Source organism: Pongo abelii, chromosome 2, assembly GCF_028885655.2.
Source record: "Pongo abelii isolate AG06213 chromosome 2, NHGRI_mPonAbe1-v2.0_pri, whole genome shotgun sequence".
Taxonomy (NCBI): Eukaryota; Metazoa; Chordata; class Mammalia; order Primates; family Hominidae; genus Pongo; species Pongo abelii.
This window is the reverse complement of record NC_085928.1, coordinates 9,095,751-9,105,620: the sequence shown is the minus strand read 5'-3', so window position 1 is coordinate 9,105,620 and position 9,870 is coordinate 9,095,751. Positions and strand designations below refer to the sequence as shown.

Sequence of the window (9,870 nt, the reverse complement as noted above, 5' to 3'; positions counted from 1 at the left end):
GCTGGGCAATGTGGCTAATCTGCTGTAGCGTGGGTTTCAGGCACTGCAGGAACAAGTTCTCCAGCTTGCCTCTCACTCGGTTCTTGTTCTTTTTTTTTTTTTTTTTTTTTGAGATGGAGTCTCGCTCTGTCGCCCAGGCTGGAGTGCAGTGGCGCGATCTCTGCTCATTGCAAGCTCCGCCTTCCAGGTTCAAGAGATTCTCCCGCCTCAGCCTCCTGAGTAGCTGGGACTACAAGCACCCGTGACCACGCCCGGCTAATTTTTTTTTTGTATTTTTAGTAGTGACAGGGTTTCACTTTGTCAGCCAGGATGGTCTCGATCTCCTGACCTCATGATCCTCCCTCCTTGGCCTCCCAAAGTGCTGGGATTACAGGTGTGAGCCACCGCGACTGGCCCCGGTTCTTATTCTTTCGGCCTGCCTGAGGGTCTCTGCTTTGCACATCTCCTGAAGATCTTCATTGTTGTCTGCTTCCACCACCCACTTCTGCAGCAAGGGAGGCAGCTTACACATGTTCTTGAAACTGAGCTGCAGAGCCTCAAAGCAGCTGATGGTCGTTTGGCTGAACACCTCCCAAATAGAACCCCCAGAGGCTGGGCGTGGTGGCTCACTCCTGTAATCCTAGCACTTTGGGAGGCCAAGGTGGGAAGTCAGAAGTTCAAGACCAGCCTGGCCTGTAACATGGAGAAACCACGTCTCTACTAAAATTACAAAAATTAGCTGGGCATAGTGGCGCATGCCTGTAATCCCAGCTACTTGGGAGGCTGAGGCATGAGAATCGCTTGAACCCGGGAGGCAGAGTGAAATGCCTACCCTTGTTTTTACTCTAACTCCTTACTTTGAATTTTGTCCTGCTTGTCTCTTTAATCACCTAGCCTTGCTTCTCCTGTAAATAAGACTGTCTCTAGCTGGGAAAGCCGGACAAACTCTAATTGACCCCTTAATTTACAAGACACTAAGGGCTCCTTACCCAACCCCCTTCCGCAAGGAGTTAACCTGTGTAAGCAGATCCTCAGCACTTCAAGGGAGCCCAATTAACTGATAAGGTACTAGCATCAACAATGTATGAAGTTCCCAGGATTTTTCTCAAAGAGATAACAACATAAAGCCTTGGGTTCATGTCCGGCATAACCCCTATATCTAATTATAATGAAACATTTAAAGCCTTGCACCTGGTACCGTTGCTCTTCTTGTAACCATTTGTCTTTTAAATTGTTTATCTTTGTAACCATTTGTTTTTTTGATTCTTGCATGTTTTTACTTCTGTAGAATTATTGCATTTGAGTTCCCCTCCCCTTCCTAAACCTAGGTATAAAAGTTAATCAACCCCCTTCCTCAGGGCCAAGACAATTTTGAGCGTTAGCCGTCTCTTTGGCCGCCGGCTTAATAAAGGACTCTTAATTCGTCTCAAAGTGTGGCGTTCTCTCTAACACCCCTGGGCACAATAAGAGGTTGCGGTGAGCGAAGACCACGCCACTGCACTCCAGCCTGGGCGACAGAGAGAGACCCTGTCCCAAAAATACATAAATAAATAAATAAACATTGAAAAAAAAGAGCCCCCAGGGTGAGCCCCACATGGGCCTGGATATATCCCAGGTTGATCCTCTTCTGCTTCAGGAGCTTGGCAAATTACTGAGCTTTGATGTCCTGGGACTCGTTGAGGTTTTGCTCCAGCTTCTCCTTCTCCAGCTTCATGGCACCAGCTGGGGCAGTGTGAGGCTCCAGGGAGGCCCCTCACAGTTGCTCTCCACCCCGGCTCCTGCCTCGCCCTCAGGCTGAGAGGTCTTCAAGCCACCTTGGGGCACTACCCCACTCCAACCGGAGACCCACAGTATGCCATCTGCCCATAGAACTCATGCAGTGGGGGGCACAGGAGAAACCCCCACACCTCAGAGCCTGGCCCAACACCCGGCCCGATTCCTGCCTTGGAAGCTTAGCCAGGTCCAGCTCCCGCCCCGCTGGCCCATTACCTCCACCACCTGGAAGAGGCAAGAAGGTGAAATCCAAAGCCAGGTGTCTCACCATGGGGAAGGAAGGCTCCCCAAGCCAGGGATCTGGTGAAATGAGGCAAAAAGTTTTTAAATTTTAAAAAAAGTTGTTTTAGAAATGGGGTCTTGCTATGTTGCCCAGGCTGGAGTGCAGGGGCTATTCACAGGCATGATCATGGCTCATTACAGCCTGGAACTCCTGGGCTCAAGCGATCCTCCAGCCTCAGCCTTCTGAGTAGCTGGGACTACAGGCATGTGCCACTGTGACCTGTTAAGGCTTTTGAAATTTTAAAAAGAGTCTGCATTCCTGACAACACACCAATGCCCCATACAAGACTCAGATGTGCCTGCCCTTACTGCCACTTATTGCTTGAGACAGATTAACCCTTGTCTGTTTAAGCCACTATAGAAGGCTACATTGTTATTTGCAATGTAATTTGCATTGTTATTTGCACTATGGAAGGCTACATTGTTATTTGCAGCCAAACACAGTCATAATTATAATTATATGTGATAAATCTTGGAACTTATTCCACAACAGTACTACTTTATTTTGTGGGAGGGGCTGCATAGAATTCCTGTTACACAAATGTGTCTTTTTTTTTGAGATGTGGTGTCACTCTGTCACCCAGGTTGGAGTGCAGTAGTGCGATCTCCACTCACTGCAACCTCCGCCTCTGCAGCTCAAGTGATCCTCCTGCCTCAGCCTCCTGAGTAGCTGGGACTACAGGTGCCTGCCACCACGCCCAGCTAATTTTTGTATTTTTTGTAGAGACAGCGTTTCACCATGTTGCTCAGGCTTGATGTGTCATTTTTCAAAAATCAAGCCAGTTCCCTATTTATGAACAATTAGTTTGCTTCCATGCTTTTGCCATTCAAACAACCCTAAACTGTACCTCTTTCTACATTTGTCTGTGCACATGGGGGAATACATATGTAAGATAGTTTCCTTGGCCCTGAAGTGCTTAATCAAAGGATTGGTACAAAAGATTAATGTTACGTTAACAGATATGCCAGCTTGCCTCTTCATGGAGTTGTAAAAATGTACACTCCCACTTGTAGGTATCACAGCCCGCTTTCCCCAGCCTTGCAAACACAGTGTCCCATCACAAGTCATTCTGAATGCTAGTATAGGACACCAAATCTCTCTTTCCTCCTAACAACCTGGCTAGGCAGCCAGGACAGGGATTCCTATTTACTACACTCTGGTTTTATAGGTAAGTAAACAGGTTCCCAAGGATAAGGAACCTACTTTTCCCAACCTCAGCCTGAATTTCTGGGATTAATATCTTCTAAGAATAGATATGAATGTGTAGTGTCGTAGCAGCAGCAGTAGTATTTAATAGTAGTAGTAGTCGTGTAGTACCATCATCCCCATTCTCCATTCCTCAAGCTGGAAGCCATTCTTTTCTTCACTTCTGGTGGAGATGGGGACAAAAGCTTTGTTTCTTTTTTTTTTTTTTTTTTTGAAACGGAGTCTCGCTCCGCCACCCACGTTGGAGTACAGTGGCGGGATCTCGGCTCACTGCAACCTCCACCTCCCAGGTTCAAGCAATTCTCCTGCCTCAGCCTCCGAATTAGCTGGGATTACAGGTGTGCACCACCACACCCGGTTAATTTTTGTTTTGTTTTGTTTTTTGAGACAGAGTCTGGCTCTGTCGCCCAGGCTGGAGTGGAGTAGCACGATCTCAGCTCACTGCAACCTCCACCCCCCTAGTTCAAGCGATTCTCCTGCCTCAGCCTCCTGAGTAACTGGGATTACAGGCATGTGCCACTAAGCACAGCTAATTTTTTTTTTTTAGATGGAGTTTTACTCTTGTTGCCCAGGCTGGAGTGCAATGGCGCAATCTCAGCTCACTGAAACCTCCACCTGCCGGGTTCAAGTGATTCTCCTGACTCAGCCTCCTGAGTAGCTGAGATTACAGGCATGTAACACCATGGCCGGCTAATTTTGTATTTTAAGTAGAGATGGGGTTTCTCCATGTTGGCCAGGCTGGTCTCAAACTCCTGATCTCAGGTGATCCGCCCGCCTCAGCCTCCCAAAGTGTTGGGATTACAGGAGTGAGCCACTGCTCCCAACCCTTTTTTTTTTTTTGTATTTTTAGTAGAGATGGGGCTTCACCATGTTGGCCAGGCTGGCCTAGAACTTCTGACCTCAATTGATTTGCCCATCTTGCCCTCCCAAAGTGCTGGGATTACAGGTGTGAGCCACTGCACCTGGCCAAGAGCTTTGTTTCTATCCTTTCTAGTCCATTCCCTCATAATTTCTGAGCCCCAATCCTTCCCTTCTTCCCACCCTCTTCTGTTTTCCTACTAGGCCTGCCTTTGCGAAGTCCCACTGTAGATCATAAGGAGGCTGCAAGAACTGATGAGTGGTCCATTTCCTTGCAACCTCTAGAAGCCGGAATATACTTCAGGCAGGGCCTTGTTACCAGAGACAATGTGTAGCAGTTAAGGCCAGAGCCTTCCACTCCACACTACCCAGGAATTGCTACGGCTGTTCTGTGACCTCTGCCAAGTTACTTCTGCTTTCTTCACTGTCCTTATTTGTCAAATGGGGATGCTAGTACTAATCACTTCACAGAGTTGTAGTAAAAACTGCAGGCCGGTGCAGTGGCTCACATCTGTAATCCCAGCACTAAGGGAGGCAGAGGTGCGAGAATAGCTTGAGGCCAGGAGTTGGAGACCAGCCTGGCTAATACAGAGAGAACCCCATCTACACACATGCGCCTGTGACTGTAAAGACTACGTGACTGTTGCTACTACATTATTATTATTATTAACAGAGGACACTACGAATCCAGCATTGTAATCTGAATACTCATTTTAATCCTTCCAACGATCCTCCAGATCGTTGTCTCATTTCACGAAAGACGAGGGGCCTCTAATCCCATCCCTACCAGGGTTTGGCAAAGTGGGCAAGTGAGAGGCTCAACGGTGAGCTTCAGTTCCTCCTCTGTAAATGGTAGCAATGGCACTGTCACAAAGAGGACCAAGTGAGACCACAGGAGGCCCGTGTGTGTGTGTGTATGTGTGAGAGAGACAGAGAGCGAGAGAGACGAAGTTTCATTCTTGTTGCCCAGGCTGGGGTGCAATGGCGCGATCTCAGCTCACCGCAACCTCCACCTCCTGGGTTCAAGCGATTCTTCTGCCTCAGCCTCCTGAGTAGCTGGGATTACAGGCACGCACCATCATGCCCGGCTAATTTTGTATTTTTAGTAGAGATGGGTGAGTTCTCCATGTTGGTGAAGCTGGTCTCGAACTCCCGACCTCAGATGATCCGCCTGCCTCGGCCTCCCAAAGTACTGGGATTACAGGTGTAAGCCACCGAGGCTGGGATTTTTTTTTTTTTTTTTTTTTTTTTTGGGACGGAGCGTCCCTCTGTTGCACAGGCTGGAGTGAAGTGGCACGATCTCGGCTCACTGCAACCTCTGCCTCCTGGGTTCAAGCAATTCTCCTGCCTCAGGCTTCCAAGTAGCTGGGACTACAGACGCCGCCACGCTGGCTAATTTTCGTATTTTTAGTAGAGACGGGGTTTCGCCATGTTGGCCAGGCTGGTCTCGAACCCCTGACCTTGTGATCCGCCCGCCTCGGCCTCCCAAAGTGCTGGGATTACAGGCGTGAGACACCCCGCCGACCGGCCGTTCTTAAACGCACGACTACTTTCCCAGCTTTCCAGCACCATATCCAGCGGCCCCACCCAGCCACGCCCCCACGCCAGGCCATGACCCCCATATGGCTCACTGCGCGAGCTCACACCCAGTCCCAGGAAGCGAGCCCCATCTCACCCCAGCTCTTCATTCACAGCCGCCGAGTGGTCCCGGAAGCCGAATGCCCGATAGGTCAAAGACAGCGCCGCTACTCCGGCACTGCCGCCAGATGGCGCGGAGTCGCAGTGTTGGCCTGCGCCTTCCTTGTCACGTCAGCCGAACGGCTACGGCAATGGAGGATTTTGCCGTATGAGACGACAGGATGATTGCTTCCCCTGAAGCTTCACCAAACACGGAGAGGCTTTCCTGTCCCTGGGAGACGCGGTGATGTGACGCAGCGGTTGCAGCGAAGGTTTCTCCTAAAAGGTGGCCGCTGCGGAGTTGCTAGGTGTCTCCCGGCCGGGGCGGCGGCCGCAGGACAAGATGGCGGGCCGCCCCGGGCTCCCACACGCCGGGCTGCCGGAGGCGGCGGCGGCCCCGAGGGTCCCCGCCCCTTGCTGGCCCTGTCCCCGCGTGCGGGGCTGCGACCCGCCTTTGTGTGCGGGTGGAAGTGCGGGCCGCCTTGGGGCCGAGTTGCAACTTCGCGACACTCCATTGGAGTGCGATGAGACGATGAGATGTTACCTCCTAACACTTCGGGAGGTGGGCAGCGTGGGAATTCCTAGTAACCTCAACCGCAAAACCAGGAACTGGTGAAATAAATCAGAGGCCATCTTTCAGAGGAATGGCCAGCCACCGTTAAAAAGAGCAAAGCTGCAGTTTATGTACTAATGTGGAACCAGCTCTGAGATAAGTGAAAGAAAGCAAAGCACAGGAAAATGTATAGATATGCCTTTGTGTTTTTAAACAAGAAGACCCACATAAATGAAGATATGAATGTGTAAGCATAGTATAGCGGTAATGGTAATAGCGATCGCCCAGCCTAAGGAAGGGAATGGAGAGATAGGGAACAAGGATGGGAGGAGACAGTTTTCATCTAAGACCGTTGGGTCTTCTGAGCTTTGTACCATGGACAGGTGTTAATTTTAAATTTTTTGTAAACATTTAAATTATGGCTTAAAGACAAGTTGTTTTATAAGGGTATAAGGGCAGACTAGGACATAGAAAGAAAAATAGACTTTTTTAACCTGGAACCAAGACATTTGATAAACAGTCATGAAACTCAATTTTCAAGGATAAAAATTTCAAGGTCAATACTCTAGTACTTACCGCAAAGAATGCCAATCCCTGTGACAGCCTGAGCCCTCTTGAAAGCTAGTTTTTGTTGGCGGGGGGTCAGAAAATTTGGCCTGGAAGCAGGAGGCACTCTACCTATTTGCTGATGCTGAATGCCTTTCTACTACAAGCATACACAGTCTCAGTGGCTTCTTCTGATTTTGGTATATCTTAGGCTTTTCGGGTTAATATCGAAAACAGTAGCAACATTGAGAGTTTGAGCCAAGTTCTGCCTTAGAATCATCCAGAAAGGGGTTTCCACTGCCTGAAAATAAGTAGTAGCAGTTTCAGAATTGGCATTGATTTTGGAAATCGCCTATTTGAACTTGAAAGAAGTGTTAGTCCTCCATCCTAAAGCAACAACCATACTGAGCCTTTACTAGTGTGCCAGGCACTGGAGAAGAGGGTATTCTTTTTTTTTTTTTTTTTTTCTGAGACAGAGTTTCACTCTTGTTGCCCAGGCTGGAGTGCAATGGTGTGATCTCGGCTCACTGCAACCTCTGTCTCCTGGGTTCAAGTGATTCTCCTGCCTCAACCTCCCGAGTATCTGGGATTACAGGTGCGTACCACCACGGCCAGCTAATTTTTTTTTTTTTTTTTTTTTTTTTGAGATGGAGTCTCGCTCTGTTGCCCAGGCTGGAGTGTAGTGGCACAATCATGGCTCACTGCAACCTCCACCTCCCAGGTTCAAGCTATTCTTCTGCCTCAGCCTCCCTAGTAGCTAGGACTACAGGTGCGCACCACCACGCCCAGCTAATTTTTGTATTTTTAGAGAGATGGGGGTCTCATCATATTGGCCAGGCTGGTCTGGAACTCCCGACCTCATGATCCGCCCACCTCAGCCTCCCAAAGTGCTGGGATTACAGGCGTGAGCCACTGCACCTGGCCACACTCAGCTAATTTTTGTATTTTATTTATTTATTTATTTTGAGATAGAGTTTCGCTCTTGTTGCTCAGGCTGGAGTGCAATGGCACGATCTCGGCTCACTACAACCTCTGCCTACCAGGTTCAAGCGATTCTCTTGCTGCACCTTCCCGAGTAGCTGGGATTACAGTCATGTGCCACCATGCCTGGCTAATTTTGTATTTTTAGTAAAGACAGGGTTTTGCCATGTTGGCAGGCTGGTCTGGAATTCCTGACCTCAGGTGATCCGCCCCCCTCGGCCTCCCCAAGTGCTGGGATTACAGGTGTGAGCCACTGCGCCAGGCCAAGAGGGCATTCTTACATGGGATAATTACACATAGCACTCTGGGTTGTTGAAGGCATTAAATATGCAAATAAGAGTTTAGCCAAGTTACCTACCTATACTAAATGCTCAGTACATATTAGCTATAATTGTTTTGGGGAATCCCTCAGTTGCTTGATAAAGTACATTTTTGCCTCTGAGACTTTTTGAGGACTTAAAAATATGCTAGTTCTGTAGAGCTCTTACTATTTTCATCATCTTAGAGGCCACGTGGAAAGAATTTAGATTCTTATTGTGGAGCCTACATAAGTTAATTAACCTTTCTTTTTTTTCTTCTTTTGCGTGTGTGTGTGTGTGTGTGTGTGTGTTGAGACAGAGTCTCACTCTGTCACCCAGGCTGGAGTGCAGTGGCTTGATCTTGGCTCACTGCAACCTCTGCCTCCTGGGTTGGAGCAATTCTCCTGCCTCAGCCTCCCGAATAGCTAGGATTACAGGTATGCGCCATCACACCAAGCTAATTTTTGTATGTTTAATAAGAGACGGAGTTTCACCATGTTGGCCAGGCTGGTCTTGAACTCCTGACCTCAGGTGATCCACCTATCTTGGCCTCCCAGAGTGCTGGGATTACAGGTGTGAACTACCACGCCCAGCCATACTTAACCTTTCTTGGTTTCAGTCTCCACATAACTAAGGTGAGAATCACAAAACCTGTTTCATAGGGTCACTGTGAGAATAATAATTAGAATTAATATATGTAAAGCACTTTGTGCAGGGTATGCAGTAGGCACTTAATAAGTGTTTAATTCTGTAATATCTCAACCTCAAAGGTAAAGAACTAATTAATACTGCCTTCAGGCAGAAGAGTTTCCCTGGTCAAGAGGCAGGAGTGGGTTGCTGCAGGGTGACAGTTAACACAGGAAGCCTATAGTGAGAAGTTGAAGGGATGGCAGGTCCACGGGCCTCAGAGCCTCTGGCCTCAGGCTTCCTGTCTCTGTTGGGGAAAAGGCAAGGCCACCACAGGAGGCGGATATGGTCTGCAGGCTATTGCAGAGATGCCTCTTTGCCAACAGCCACCTGCACTGTTTCATTTCACAGTTGCCTATAAACCACTCTTTCTGAGGCTCATCTTCATACTTTAATATGAAGTGGCTACTGCATACTTTTTTTTTTTTAAAGACAACATCTTGCTCTGTCACCTAGGCTGGAGTGCAGTGGAGCAATCATGGCTCACTGCAGCCTTGGCCTCCTGGGCTCAAGCAACCCTCCCTAGTCTCAGCCTCTCAAGTAGCTGGGACTACAGGCATGTCCCCCTACACCTGGCTAATTTTGTATTTTTGGTGGAGTTGGGGTTTCGCCATGTTGGCCAGGCTGGTCTCAAACTCCTGGGCCCACTTCGGCCTCCTGGAGTGCTGGGATTATACACATGAGACACTGCACTCGGTCAGCCCTTCTTTCTTTTGATAGAAAATTCAACATAAGGCTGGGCGTGGTGGCTCACGCCTGTAATCCCAACACTTTGGGAGGCCGAGGCGGGCGGATTATGAGGGCAGGAGATTGAGACCATCCTGGCTAACACAGTGAAACCCCGTCTCTACCTAAAATACAAAAAATTAGCTGGGCGTGGTGGCAGGCACCTGTAGTGCCAGCTACTCGGGAGGCTGAGGCAGGAGAATGGCATGAACATGGGAGGCGGAGGTTGCAGTGAGCCAAGATCACACCACTGCACTCCAGCCTGGGCGGCAGAGCGAGACTGTCTCAAAATAATAATAATA

General features: G+C 48.8%; 1 pseudogene; it reads right to left on the bottom strand.

Annotated features, from left to right (window-relative positions):
* Window positions 1–289: 289 nt before the first annotated feature.
* On the bottom strand, window positions 290–2,499 carry LOC100460584 (POU domain, class 5, transcription factor 1-like; annotated as a pseudogene).
* Window positions 2,500–9,870: the final 7,371 nt, after the last annotated feature.